The 14,882-nt window shown below is 46.4% G+C and overlaps 1 protein-coding gene and 1 long non-coding RNA gene across 4 annotated transcripts in view; one reads left to right on the top strand and one right to left on the bottom strand.

The window, feature by feature from the left end:
• The window catches only part of LOC137545780 (uncharacterized), a 107,788-nt gene that overhangs the window by 42,790 nt on the left and 50,116 nt on the right, over positions 1-14,882 (top strand). The window lies entirely within an intron of this gene.
• The window catches only part of LOC137545779 (cell adhesion molecule 1-like), a 48,540-nt gene that overhangs the window by 33,050 nt on the left and 608 nt on the right, over positions 1-14,882 (bottom strand). The window contains exon 2 of one of the 3 annotated variants that reach the window (XM_068267377.1): positions 14,519-14,628. The exons of 1 other annotated variant lie outside the window; for it this stretch is intronic. The gene's annotated coding sequence lies outside the window, so the exon portion shown is untranslated. The remainder of the gene's footprint in view (positions 1-14,518; positions 14,629-14,882) is intronic. One more of the 3 variants, XM_068267378.1, reaches the window with a different exon arrangement.

Below are 14,882 nucleotides of genomic sequence, written 5' to 3'. Positions count from 1 at the left end.
GACCAGCGGATAAAGGGGGTGGGGTGGTCGTGATGACCAATGAGCAGTACAATCAGGAGTTGTCTAGATTGGTCAGTGATAGAACCACCTACCAGCCCTTAAATAATGATCCCACAAAAAAATACTATGAGGAAATGAGGGAGATACTAAAGAAAGGTCTAAATGAAGGATTGTTGAATGACAATGAATTCAGTTACCTGTTACCATCGGCCCCAAGGATACCTGTGATATATCAGGTCCCCAAGGTACATAAGAATCCAACTGAACCTCCTGGGAGGCCTATTATAAGTGGCATCGGGTCAGTAACCCATAGATTGGGACAGTACTTGGACGACATGCTGCAGCCGGCAGTGGCGATGATACCTCACCTGCTCAGGGATACCAGGCATGCCCTGATGGTCCTTGAGGGGGTGTCTATAGAGCCACACATGCTGTTGGCGACAGCGGATGTGTCGTCCCTGTACTCGAATATACCGCATGGTGCGGGGGTGGAGGCAAGTCGGTTATATTTGGAAAAAACGGGTATGCACACAAAGCAGATCGACTTTGTCATTGAATTGTTGGAGTTTGCCCTCAGAAGTAATTACTTCTGGTATCAGGGTAACCACTATGTGCAGATAAAGGGATGTGCGATGGGGGCGGGGTTCGCACCCAGTTTCGCCAATATCTTCATGGCGGTCTGGGAAGAACAGGTTTTGGCGAGCCCCGCCTCCACCGCAGTAATAAAATGGGCCAGGTACATAGATGACCTGGTGATCATTTGGGGCTCAACGGAGGGTGAGCTTAAAGAATATATAGATCTATTAAACCACAACGATCTGAATATTGAGTTGAGTATGGAGTGTGACATGAGCAGAATCCATTTTCTGGATTTGGAGGTCAACAAGGGCCCCACCAGACTATGGACACGTACATATTTCAAAGAGACTGACAGAAACGGCTATATAGGGACGGACAGTTGCCACCACCCTAATTGGGTTAAGTCTGTACCTGGTAGCCAGTTTCTCTGAATCAGACGAAACTGCTTCTACCAGCAAGATTATTGGGAACAATCAGCTATATTAGAGCAAAGGTTCTTAGAACGAGGTTACAATCATGAATATATTTATAATGAGAAGGTAAGGGTGGCGGAAGTTCCCAGAGAACAAACATTACAGAGGAAAGTGAGAGATCATACCGGTATGGATTTTCAGTTCATTACCGGATTCAGCCACCAATACAAGGATGTGGAAAAGATCATTAGAAAAAATTGGCATCTATTAAAGGCAGATGCAAAATTAGGCACACTGGTGCCCACAAACCCAAAGTTTGTATACAGAAGGGCGAATAACCTCAAATCAATACTTTCTCCAAGTTGTGTGAACCCACCCACCCCGATAAAAAATCCATGGCAGCAGGATGGATTTTACCCATGTAGAGCCTGTGGTCCCTGTCAGGCAGGCTTAACGGTTAAGTCTAAAACAATCCGGTCCACTGTCACTGGGCAGGAATTCAAGATAAGGGGGTTCATAACATGTGGATCCAAATATGTGGTCTATTGCCTGAGTTGTAAATGTGGGAAACAATACGTGGGGAGGACGGGTAGGGAATTAAAAGCCAGACTGGGGGAACACAAATATAAAATTGAGAAAGCCCACACCAATCACAGTGCACCCCGACATTTTGTAAATAATCATAGATGCAAATTAAGCGAGATGAAGATGCATGGTGTTGAAAAATTAAAACCCTCCTGGAGGGGGTGTAATAAAATACGTGAATTATCCAGACTTGAGACAAGGTGGATTTATAAACTTGACACTTTGGAACCAAAGGGAATTAACATAGAGATAGATATGAATTGTTTTCTTAATAATTCCTAATTTAATTTCTCATCTTTGGTACAACTTGTCAAAAACGACTAGATGGGTAGGGGACCTTTGTACTTGTAATGAGCAGTGGGGATTGCAACGAATAATAGAGATGTTAGTTGTAATGGGTTCTTTTGACAGTAAGCATTCCCTGCAGCCGTTATGAGCAATAGTGTGAATATGTGTAATAGTGTGAATAAGTATAGCAACTGTACATAGGAAGATTGTTCATATTGAACATCATACCTGGTTTTAGGAAATATGTATATTAATGAGTATCTACTTTTTATCTAGGATGTATAGTAATTTCCGTAATCATGCAGCCCAGGGGGTTGCTATGGAAACGGAATGCATATGTGATGTGAGGGGGGAGTTACTTCCCGGATGGCAGCTGGGAGGAGAGGGCCGATATAAACATAGCGCACACGTCACGACGCTAGCCCCTGATGAGCTGTTAGCAGCGAAACGCGTAGGGCGGAGCTTGGGAGTGACGTAAGCGCGTGGTCGCGTGACGTATGACGCGTACGCAACCATTTTGAAGCTAAGCGGCGTCACTTGATGTGATCCCTAGCGTGGACTTTTTACATGCAGCGGTAACGGTATGCGAGGAGGCAGCAGCGGTGAGATAGGCAGCCACCCGGGAGCTAAGTCCCTTACCAGCCAATGCCTGTACCTAGAAACCAGAACTACTGAACTGTTTTGTTTTTAACAATTTTAATAAAGGAGTAATACACTATTAGAGGCGGGTCCTCTCTCCTTTTATCTTTCCCCACATCACTGAACTACCTGAAGCATACAACAGACGGAAGCAAGCAGGAGACATCATCTAGGAGCCAGAGAGGCGACGGGGGGGCCCACACCCCCGAATGCGCAACTTGGTCGATCTGGCCATTGGGATCTGGTGAGTCTGTACCCGCAAGGGGATTGTGTCACTGCCATACATTGTGGAAGAAGGGAGAGCGCAGAGATTAATTGTTTTTCATGGAAAGTATAGTTGCTAACAGTCTGCACTAGGGATCATGGGAAGTATAGCTGCTAACAGAGTCCACTAGGGATCATGGGAAGTATAGTGATGTGGCTAACATGGAGTTGGTGCTGGAGGCAGTATTAGTCCTTTCAAGTAGTCCTGTTACTATAAGAGTTTAATGGGGGGAATGATGATGTCATCAGGATGTTCCAAACCAGGGCTGGATAAACTACGCCCATTAGCATTTTAAATCCGCTCTACAGATAGAGGATCACATGCCTCTCCTCCCTCCCTGCAGAGTTGCGAGCCGTGGGTAATGACTGGTTTAACTCACCCAATCGCACCTTCCAGTGCCACTCCTTATGGCCACAGCGTCATCATGTGACCCGCCGTCAGTGCGCGCTAGCATGTCACATGACGCCCAGTGTGGCCAGGGAGATCGTGGCTGGATGCTGTGATTGGGTGAGTTAAACCTGTCATTACGAATTGCTCGCAACTCTGGGGGGAGGGACGAGAAGAATGGGACACGCGACCAAAAAAACTTAGTCCACTCCTGTTCTAAACTGTTTTAAAGCCCAACCAAACCCAACATTAAAGAAGACTTACAGAAATCATATTGATTAATGTAAATTACTAGCTTAAAGGGGCACTATGGCGAACATTTTAAAATGTAAAAATGTGTGCAAACATGGACAAAGAAGTACGTTTTTTCCAGAGTAAAATGAGCCATAAATGACTTCTCTCCTATGTGGCTGTCACTTACAGTAGGTAGTAGATATCTGACAGAAGCGACAGGTTTTGGACTAGTCCATCTCTTCATAGGGGATTCTCAGCAAGGCTTTTATTCTTTATAAAAAAAGATTCCCTAAATAGGATTTAAACAATGATGCTGGCCAGCTTCCCTGCTCGCTACACAGCTTTTTGGCAGTTGGGCAGAGCAACTGCCATTCACTAAGCGCTTTTGAAAATAAATAAATCCCCGAGAATCCCCCCATGGAGAGATGGACTAGTCCAAAACCTGTTGCTGCTGTCAGACTTCTACTATCTAGTGTAAGTATCAGCAACATAGGAGAAAAGTAATATATGGCTCATTTTACTCTGTAAAAAAAGTACTTCTTATTTGTTTATGTTTGCACAGATTTTAAATTTTAGAATTTTTCGCCATAGTGCCTTTTTAAACTCTGGAACTGATATTTTCATCAGAAAAAAACAATTGTGGAACTCTGCATTTCCCCTCAAGTGGACACGCGGTTTCTAATGTAATCAGTGGTGTAGCTAAGGAGCTATGGGCCCCGATGCAAGTTTTACATGGGGCCCCCCAAGCACTCTATAGCTAATGACACGGCGCACCAAAACCTGCCAATGGCAACTACAGTGTCTGAGGTGCAAGAAGGGGATGCTAGAATGCAGTGAGAAACAATTTTGGCCTATGAAAATAAATCCTGTTTATCACTTTGTTTCTACGCACTGTTTATATTAACCTGATAACCTGATTGCTATAGGAATTGGTGTGTTCATTTTTAGGTTTAGTTAGCCTTCAAGCTATCTGCTGACCTTTTTTTTAAGTGTGGAAAAAGTTTCTAAACGAAGCATATCTAAGCATATCATAAGCTTATTCATAACTAAGCATATCTAAATGTCCTGAGGTATGTGCGCCAGTGGTCACATCTGTTCCTTTCTTTTTTGTTAGGTGGTTCTCAAACTTTTTGGGGTGAGGCAACCAACATCGGAAATGCTGTTATGACTGTTTGGCAGAACCCCCCCTTCAAGTAGCTAGTGATGCTTGTTAGGCATCACTCCTCCCCCCCCCACAGGTAGTCAGTGACACCCCCTTCCCCCCTCCAAGTAGCTAGTGATGCTTATTAGGCATCACCCCCCCCCCCCTACAGGTAGTCAGTGACACCCCCTCACCCCCTCCAAGTAGCTAGTGATGCTTATTAGGCATCATCCCCTCCCCCCTACAGGTAGTCAGTGGCACCCCCTTCCCCCCTTCAAGTAGCTAGTGATGCTTGTTAGGCATCACTCCTCCCCCCCCCACAGGTAGTCAGTGACACCCCCTTCCCCCCTCCAAGTAGCTAGTGATGCTTATTAGGCATCACCCCCCCCCCCCTACAGGTAGTCAGTGACACCTCCTCACCCCCTCCAAGTAGCTAGTGATGCTTATTAGGCATCATCCCCTCCCCCCCTACAGGTAGTCAGTGGCACCCCCTTCCCCCCTTCAAGTAGCTAGTGATGCTTGTTAGGCATCACTCCTCCCCCCCCACAGGTAGTCAGTGACACCCCCTTCCCCCCTCCAAGTAGCTAGTGATGCTTATTAGGCATCACCCCCCCCCCTACAGGTAGTCAGTGACACCCCCTCACCCCCTCCAAGTAGCTAGTGATGCTTATTAGGCATCATCCCCTCCCCCCCTACAGGTAGTCAGTGGCACCCCCCTTCCCCCCTCCAAGTAGCTATTGATGCTAATTAGGCATCAACCCCCCCCCCCCCCTACAGGTAGTCAGTGACACCCCCTCCAAGTAGCTAGTGATGCTCCTTGGGCAGAATTTTCCCCCTTTCAAGTAGCTAGTGATGTTTATTAGGCCACATTACCTCTTCAAGTAGCCAGTGACTGCCATTAGGCAGCATTAACCCAGACACTGGTGCTGGGTGTTGTCAGCGTACATGAAATGCAGCGGTGTGCAGATATGGGTATAAGTAATTCCTGAAAATAACACTAATCCTGAACATGCCCATTATTCTGTGATCTTTTATAGCTGCATGGTTCACCGCATATAGGGTAGTTAATGAGGTCAGTATATCCATAATACACAGCTTTTCTTTTTACTTTGGGTGTGCCTACAAGCCTATATACACGTCTTTGAAAGTCTCTTTTACTACCCGATAGTTTATTTGCACAGAATAGGCGTGAAATTGTCATTTTTGCTTTCTGATGTCTGTGGATTCTGCTAAAAGAAGAGATTCCAAACTTAACAAAACCACCACAAGCAAGGACCAAACTAAGGCTTGGTTTACACTGGAGCCTGTGACGTTATTCAATTTGAAATATTTAGTTACGGTATTTGGAAAATGTATTGCAGTTTTCGCATACTTATACTTAACTGAGCTTAAAATAACATAAAATGAGGCTGCAATGTAGTACATTTGCTTTCCTGATTTTACCTTTATTAAAAATACAAGTTAGTCACTGCCATTGTTTACATTGCAAAAAAGAATCAAAAGTTCATACTCCTGAACTTTGCAACTGTGGATGCTAACAGCACTGCAGGAGAGGGATGATATATTAGCATGTATAATCAACTTACAAATGTTGAAGCAGTGAAAACAAGAACGTTTTTAAAAACAAGGATCAGAGCACACTACAGCTATTTTCCTATCATAATAACCACAGTGTGACACTGTATACTTACACGCTGTACCCCTGCTAGGGACACACCTGTATCTTAAAAAAGAAGGTAAAATAAACAATGTAAGCATTTGCAGAAGTGCTTTCTACATCTGTCTCTATCACTTCTGATCATTTAAGGAGACACTGAGGCGAGAAAAAAAATTATGATATAATGAATTGGTTGTGTAGTTGTGAGGAATCGCGGAAGAGCCGCCGCCATGAGCCAGCGGCGGGCGGCTCTTTCCGCATCGCACGGAGAGGCAGCCGTCTCCTCGCATCATGAGGCGGCTGCCTCCGTGCAGCATGTTGCGGAACGCGGCGAAACCGCCGCGTTGGACGCGGTGGTTCGCGCACATGCTCCGGCGGCAGAGACTCGGAGCGGGGCTGCTGTGGCTGGGACATGTGGTCCCTCGAGATTTAGAGTGACGCGCGCGCGCGCACTCAGGCAGGGCCTTTATGGCAGCCAGTAGTAGTCAGCTGACCAGGCTGGTCAGCTGACTCTGGCTTCACTCCCCATTGGTCCAGCACGGTGGGAGGTGCTGGGGAGTGAAAAGGGTATATATACTACTGGCTGGTCATTTCTCGGGTGTCTGGCGTTGCGATCACATACGTGGGAGCACCCAGATCCGTAGTCAGATCCGTTAGTGTGCCGGGACCAGCTGGAGCTGTAATCCTACACTAAGCTAGATTCTGTTGATAGCTTAAAGTACTAGTTTGATTGTGATTATCTGTTATGACCTTTGCCTGCCTCGACTATCCTCCTGAACTCTGACCTTGTACCTCGTCATATCTGATACCCCGTTGCTGAACCCTGCCTGTACTTTGACTCCGCCTCTGCCTCCTGATTTTGTACCCCGATATATCTGATACTCCGTTGCTGAACCCTGCCTGTACTTTGACTCCGCCTTTGCCTCCTGATTTTGTACCCCGATATATCTGATACTCCGTTGCTGAACCCCGCCTGTACTCTGACTCTGTCTTTGCCTACTGATATTGTACTTATCTGTCCGTCTGTATACGACCTGGTTTGTCCGACCTCGAGAACCGACCTCACGATTGGAGGCGGTTCCCCCGTCCTGTTGGTGACACTTCCTCCTGAGTGTCACTTTCGGACTTCCCTTCCCACTGTCAGTCTGACTCCTCCCGTCTTGGAGAGCTCAGATCTGCGGAAGGAATCTGTGCAGTCCTCCTTGCTGCACTGAGGCTTGTCCTCTGTATTACTGTTGCACCAATCACAACACTCTACTCAGGTGAACAGAGGTTAGCAAGTATATTGGATTACCTGTGATACTGCAGATCACCGGTAATCAGACCTCTCTGTGCTTCACCGATCGTTACAGAACGCCAGACCACAAAACCGATGGAATCACGCGCTGATCCTCTGACTGTGCTTGCCACTTTGGTGGATAAAATTCATCAAGCACTGGGCCAGCACAAAGCCTTAATCGATGCTCTATCAGGCTCTGTGAAAACCCTCCAGACGTCAGTTGATTCAGTGCGATCCCCTCATAGTGATGACATACGTATGCCTGTACCTGATAAATTTTCCGGCCACAAGTCTGACTTCCGGAATTTCAGGAGTAGAGTGTTGTCGTATTTCGAGTTGAGACCCCGATCCTCGGGGACTGAGACCCAACAGGTCATCTTTATTAAAACTTTGTTGACTGGGGACTCCCAGTCCTGGGCATATAACCTGCCTCCTACCGATACCGCTCTGACCTCGGTAGAGGAATTCTTTAAGGCCATGGCCATAATCTACGACGACCCTGACCTTGCTGCGTCCTCAGAGCGGAAGCTCAAACTTTTGCGGCAAGGCAGAGGTTCGGTCGAGGATTATGCGGCGGAGTTCCGTATGTGGTCAGTCACCTCTAGATTTGATAACTTCGCCCTAATGGATTATTTTTTGTCTGGGTTGACGGAGGAGGTCTTCGACTTAATGTTAACCGTACCCGAGCCCAAGACAGTTGATGAGGCCATATCATCGGCCATTCGAGTAGATCGCAGGCTACGCCATCAGAGGCAGGCTAGGGGCAGTCACCGTGTCAGGGTGACTTCGTACGCGGCACCGGTTGCTGCATCCTCTGTAACAGCATCTCCGCCTGTCTCACCCTTTCCGGCCTTGCCTCCACCCGAGCCGATGCAAATTGGTCGATCAAAACTGACCCAGGTGGAGCGAAGGCGGAGGATGACGGAACAACTGTGCCTATACTGTGCAGAGGCAGGACATAGGGTGCGAAACTGCCCCAACAGGGCGGGAAACGGGTCTGCCTAGGAGTAGTGGGGGGTGACACCCTAGGCACACAAACCTCACCCCTTAAAGAGAAAAAATTACTTCTCCCTTGTACGGTCACATGGGATGATAAGTCTGTTGCCACTGAAGCTTTTATTGACTCCGGCTCAGCGGCTAACTTTATGAACTTTGAGTTTGCTCAGGAGTTGGGTCTACCACTCACTCCCGTGAGACCCCCCATTCAGGTCACGGCAGTTGACCATTCCCCTTTGCAGCGGAATCGTCCCCTGTCACAGACTCCGCTTGTGAAGCTCACCATAGGGGTATTGCACGGGGAGCAGTTACAATTTTTTGTTTTACACATGTCCACCTCCACTATTATCCTAGGCATGCCTTGGTTGCAGGTTCATTCCCCGCAGATAGACTGGGCCACAGGACAGTTGACAGCATGGTCACCTCATTGTTTCCAGCAGTGTTTGGGGAGACTGACATTAGGTCTAACTAAGGTACAGGTGGAAGGTATACCGGAACAATACTCAGATTATGCCGATGTGTTTTGTCCCAAGGCCGCGGATAAATTACCCCCGCATCGCCCATTTGACTGTCCCATTGACCTTCGTTCCGGTTGTATGCCTCCTTGAGGCCATTTATATAACTTATCTGGCCCCGAGAAACTCGCCATGCAGGAGTACATCCGTGAGAACTTGGCAAAGGGCTTCATCAGGCCGTCCCGGTCACCCGCTGGGGCAGGCTTCTTTTTTGTTAAAAAGAAAAACGGGGGTTTACGGCCTTGCATCGATTATCGTGGCCTCAATAAAATCACAGTGAAGAATCGCTACCCGTTACCACTTATAGACGATTTATTCACACAGGTCACTGAGGCTAGGATATTTTCAAAACTGGATTTACGGGGGGCATACAACCTGGTGCGTATAAGGAAGGGCGATGAATGGAAGACGGCCTTCAATACCCCTGATGGGCACTACGAGTATAGGGTGATGCCCTTCGGTTTGTGTAATGCCCCGGCCGTCTTCCAGGAACTCATCAATGAGGTTTTTCGGGAGGTGTTGGGAAAGTTCGTTTTAGTCTATCTAGACGACATTCTCATTTTTTCTAACAACCTCCCGGAACACAGAACCCATGTCAGGATGGTATTAGACAAACTGAGGCAGAATCTGTTATACGCCAAACTCGAGAAATGTATTTTTGAGGTCACGTCGGTTGCCTTTCTGGGGTATATAATCTCCACCTCAGGTCTGTCTATGGACCCTGCCAAGGTCTCCGCGGTCCTGGAATGGCCGCAGCCGGTGGGGTTAAAATCATTGCAACGGTTCTTGGGGTTTGCGAACTATTATAGAAGGTTTATTAAGGGGTACTCCACAGTAGTCGCCCCTCTTACTAGCCTTACTAAAAAAGGGGCAGACACCACTCATTGGTCTCCCGAGGCCTTACAGGCTTTTTCTAAGTTAAAGGGGTTGTTCTGCTCAGCACCCATACTCAGACACGTGGACACTTCTTTTCCGTTTATTGTTGAGGTAGACGCCTCGGAGATCGGAGTGGGGGCTGTGCTGTCCCAGCGTTCTGGTCTCCAGGGTAGACTACACCCATGTGCCTATTTTTCCCGAAGGTTCTCTCCGGCAGAGAGAAACTACGACATAGGCAACAGGGAGCTCCTAGCCATCAAATTGGCCTTTGAAGAGTGGCGTCATTGGCTAGAAGGAGCTGAGCACACTATCACGGTTTATACCGACCACAAAAACCTGGAATACATCGAGGGGGCTAAAAGGTTAAGCCCAAGGCAGGCTCGATGGTCGCTATTTTTCTCGAGATTTACATTTTTGATCACGTATACGCCAGGTAGTAAGAATACCAAGGCAGACGCACTCTCTAGGTGTTTTGAGCCGGAGACAGCACAGCCCTCTGTTCCCGAGACCATTGTCCCACGAAGTGTGGTGTTAGCCGCCACCGAGACTTGGGAGGACTGGAAAGAGACCTTGAGTCTTTTTCAGCAGGATATCCCGGGAGGGAAACCAGACGGGGTATTATTTGTTCCGTTACCATTCCGTCTCCAGATCTTGGAGATGATCCACTCTCATAAGAACGCGGGACATCCTGGAGCGTCTAGAACGCAAGATCTCGTGGCCAGATGTGCATGGTGGCCTTCGCTAGCCGCTGACTGCAAAGAGTTTGTCAGGGAATGTGCGGTGTGCGCGAAAAGCAAGCCCTCCCGGCTGGCATCTGTAGGTACTTTGCAGCCTTTGCCCACCCCGAGTGAACCATGGACCCACTTGTCCATGGATTTCGTGGGAGAGCTTCCGAGATCTGAAGGCATGTCAGTTATTTGGGTGGTGGTTGACCGTTTTAGTAAGATGGCCCACTTCGTGCCTCTGAAAGGACTCCCCTCGGCCCAGGAACTGGCCGATTTATATATCATCCATGTCTTCAGACTGCATGGCATTCCAGAAGACATAGTATCCGATCGGGGAGTCCAGTTTGTTTCGAAATTTTGGAAGGCATTCTGTCACCAAATGGGCATGAAATTGTCATTTTCCTCGGGGTACCACCCACAGACAAATGGCCAGACGGAGAGGGTCAACCAATCGTTAGAGCAATTTTTGAGATGCTACGTTGCCGAGGCACAGAGTGATTGGGTTAAATATTTACCTTATGCAGAATTTGCCCACAATAGCTTAAAGAGTTCGTCCTCAGGTTTCTGTCCATTTCAGATTGTGACAGGTAAACTGCCCAAATTCTCCCCATTGCCAGTTGCGGCCATTCCGTTCCCAGCCTTGGAGGCGTGGCAAAGGTCGTTTAAGGACATGTGGTGGACCATCAAGAATAATCTTGTAAAAGCATTCCAGAGTCAGAAAGGTCAGGCTGACAAAAGACGCTCGTTAGAGTGGAAATTCCAACCAGGAGATTTGGTTTGGGTGTCAACCCGTCACCTGACCCTAAAACAACCCTCTGACAAACTTGGTCCCAGGTTCGTGGGTCCATTCCCAGTTACTAGGAAGATCAACGATGTCACATATACCGTTGATCTTCCCACCAGCATGCGCGGAGTAAGGTCTTTCCACGTATCACTTCTCAAACCCGCAGTCCAGGTGGGTCCCACTCCTCCTCCTCCTGTCTTAGTCGATGCCCAACCTGAGTATGAGGTGGAAAAGATCATAGATTCACGTACTGTACAGAACTCGGTGCAGTATCTCGTACATTGGAAGGGGTACGGGATTGAGGAGAGGCAATGGGTACCTGGGAACCGCATGCATGCGGACGAGTTAGTGAGGGAATTTCATGCAGTACATCCAGAAAAACCTGGAAGGAGCTGTCCAGAGTCCACTCCTCGGGGGGGGGGGGGGGGGGGGGTACTGTGAGGAATCGCGGAAGAGCCGCCGCCATGAGCCAGCGGCGGGCGGCTCTTTCCACATCGCACGGAGAGGCAGCCGTCTCCTCGCATCATGAGGCGGCTGCCTCCGTGCAGCATGTTGCGGCGGTTCGCGCACATGCTCCGGCGGCAGAGACTCGGAGCGGGGCTGCTGTGGCTGGGACATGTGGTCCCTCGAGATTTAGAGTGACGCGCGCGCGCGCACTCAGGCAGGGCCTTTATGGCAGCCAGTAGTAGTCAGCTGACCAGGCTGGTCAGCTGACTCTGGCTTCACTTCCCATTGGTCCAGCACGGTGGGAGGTGCTGGGGAGTGAAAAGGGTATATATACTACTGGCTGGTCATTTCTCGGGTGTCTGGCGTTGCGATCACATACGTGGGAGCACCCAGATCCGTAGTCAGATCCGTTAGTGTGCCGGGACCAGCTGGAGCTGTAATCCTACACTAAGCTAGATTCTGTTGATAGCTTAAAGTACTAGTTTGATTGTGATTATCTGTTATGACCTTTGCCTGCCTCGACTATCCTCCTGAACTCTGACCTTGTACCTCGTCATATCTGATACCCCGTTGCTGAACCCTGCCTGTACTTTGACTCCGCCTCTGCCTCCTGATTTTGTACCCCGATATATCTGATACTCCGTTGCTGAACCCTGCCTGTACTTTGACTCCGCCTTTGCCTCCTGATTTTGTACCCCGATATATCTGATACTCCGTTGCTGAACCCCGCCTGTACTCCGACTCTGTCTTTGCCTACTGATATTGTACTTATCTGTCCGTCTGTATACGACCTGGTTTGTCCGACCTCGAGAACCGACCTCACGATTGGAGGCGGTTCCCCCGTCCTGTTGGTGACACTTCCTCCTGAGTGTCACTTTCGGACTTCCCTTCCCACTGTCAGTCTGACTCCTCCCGTCTTGGAGAGCTCAGATCTGCGGAAGGAATCTGTGCAGTCCTCCTTGCTGCACTGAGGCTTGTCCTCTGTATTACTGTTGCACCAATCACAACACTCTACTCAGGTGAACAGAGGTTAGCAAGTATATTGGATTACCTGTGATACTGCAGATCACCGGTAATCAGACCTCTCTGTGCTTCACCGATCGTTACAGTAGTACAGATAATTACTAGAAGATTAGTAGCAAAGAAAATATTCTCATATTTTTATTTTCAGTTATATAGTGTTTTTATAACATTTCATCATTCTCTAATATTTGCAGTTTACACACTTCTCAGCATTCCAAATGTCTTTACAGAACAGTCTTGTGAACTATTGACAGTCCTCTGGAGAGGAAAAGAAAACACAGTGACTGACAGCTGAGATAACAAGCTTCAGAAGACAGAGCTCTCTACAAATTTGAAAGTCGTGGAGCTCAATGGCTCTTTTGCATAGATAACAACTGGAGTTTCTTAACTCTTCCTGTACTGGAAACAATATTAGACTTATGTCTCTGCTCCTAATGTTTTATTTTTTAGCTGTACTACACATACAAATCATTATATCATAATTTTTTTTTCACTTCAGTGTCCCTTTAAGAGGTTTTAGCACACTTAGGTCTTTACCACCTGTCAGCGGCTCGCATGCACCCGATGGGTGTTGGAAAGCATTCAGTACAGGTCATTGGGAGGCTTCCTTCTAATGGAATCACATCTGATCATGTTTTTTGTAAATTGTATTATTTTAATTTAATTATATTGTATATATATAATAACAGGAGTATTAGCAACCTTTGACATAATTCAGAATTAGTTCCATTTAATTGTTACCATACAGTTTTCCTATCACAATGGTTGCAATAATGAAATAAGCCCATCGGGTGATTTTTGCCTAAGCAGTGAAGCACATGGTTAGTCTCATAGGGACAGTGTAAGAGAGTCATGTCATTGGTGACATCTACGCTATGGATGTAGAGAGAACTCAGGCATACACATGACACGCATTACCAGGAGGAAAATGCTACTTCATATTTATGGGAAGAAAGAAAATATGAAAAAAATGGCTGCCTCATTGTGTTAGGCTTGTACACATACATAATCAGGTATTACTATATGTTTGGCTAATTTTCATTTATATGGGTCTTTTAAATAAGAGTAAGTATTCTTGCCTTACAGCACTGGGACCCGGCTCCCAGCCAGTGCACTAGCTTCAAGGAGTTTGTATGTTTTAATTGTGTCTGTGTGGGTTTCCCCCGGGCATTCCGGTTTCCTCTCACATCTCAAAACATACAGACAAGTTAATTGGCTTCCACTGTACAATTAGATTGTGAGCCCCTCTGAGAGACAGTCAAGAATACTCTGTAAAACGCTGCGAAAGATGTTGGCGCAATATAAATACTAAATAATAATTGTTTACTTTTGCTCAGTAAAGGACAGATTCACATTATCAGCATATATATATATATATATATATATATACATATATATATATATATATATATATATATATATATATATATATATATATATATACTGTATATATACAGTGGAAACTAGGATTGCAAGCATAATTCATTCCGAAAACATGCTTGCTTGTAATCCAAAGTACTCTAATACCAAACCGAATATCTCATAAAGAATAATGGAAACTCATGATGTTTTGTTGCACAATTCAAAAACCGTTATAAATAATACAAAGCATTGTACTAAATAAAATACAAATGTAAATAACAGTTTCACCAAACTAACAGAATCATTGCTAAATGTTGACTCACCCCAACCTTTTTTGTGTGGCTTTAACAAGGGAAAGTTGCTGTTGCCTACTTTTGAGGATTTCTTGGAAATTAGATATTGTGCAGTCCCTACACTCAGATTAAGTACAATCCTGGTGGGTCAAAGGGAGAAGAACCATTGGCTCAGTTATGATGATGATATATATATATATATATATATATATATATATATATATATATATATATATATATATATATATATATATATATATATATATAAACACACACACACACACTATAACATTTTATCAACATTTTAGAAATATTTTCTCCGTGTATACTAAAGTCTCAAGTATTATTTATAAATACAGTAACCCCCCCCCCCCCCCCTCCCCATCAGGTATTG

The sequence above is a fragment of the Hyperolius riggenbachi genome, chromosome 2 (assembly GCF_040937935.1).
Source record: "Hyperolius riggenbachi isolate aHypRig1 chromosome 2, aHypRig1.pri, whole genome shotgun sequence".
Classification (NCBI taxonomy): domain Eukaryota; kingdom Metazoa; phylum Chordata; class Amphibia; order Anura; family Hyperoliidae; genus Hyperolius; species Hyperolius riggenbachi.
The sequence above is the reverse complement of the archived record's forward strand: the minus strand, read 5'-3'. Positions and strand labels throughout refer to the sequence as shown.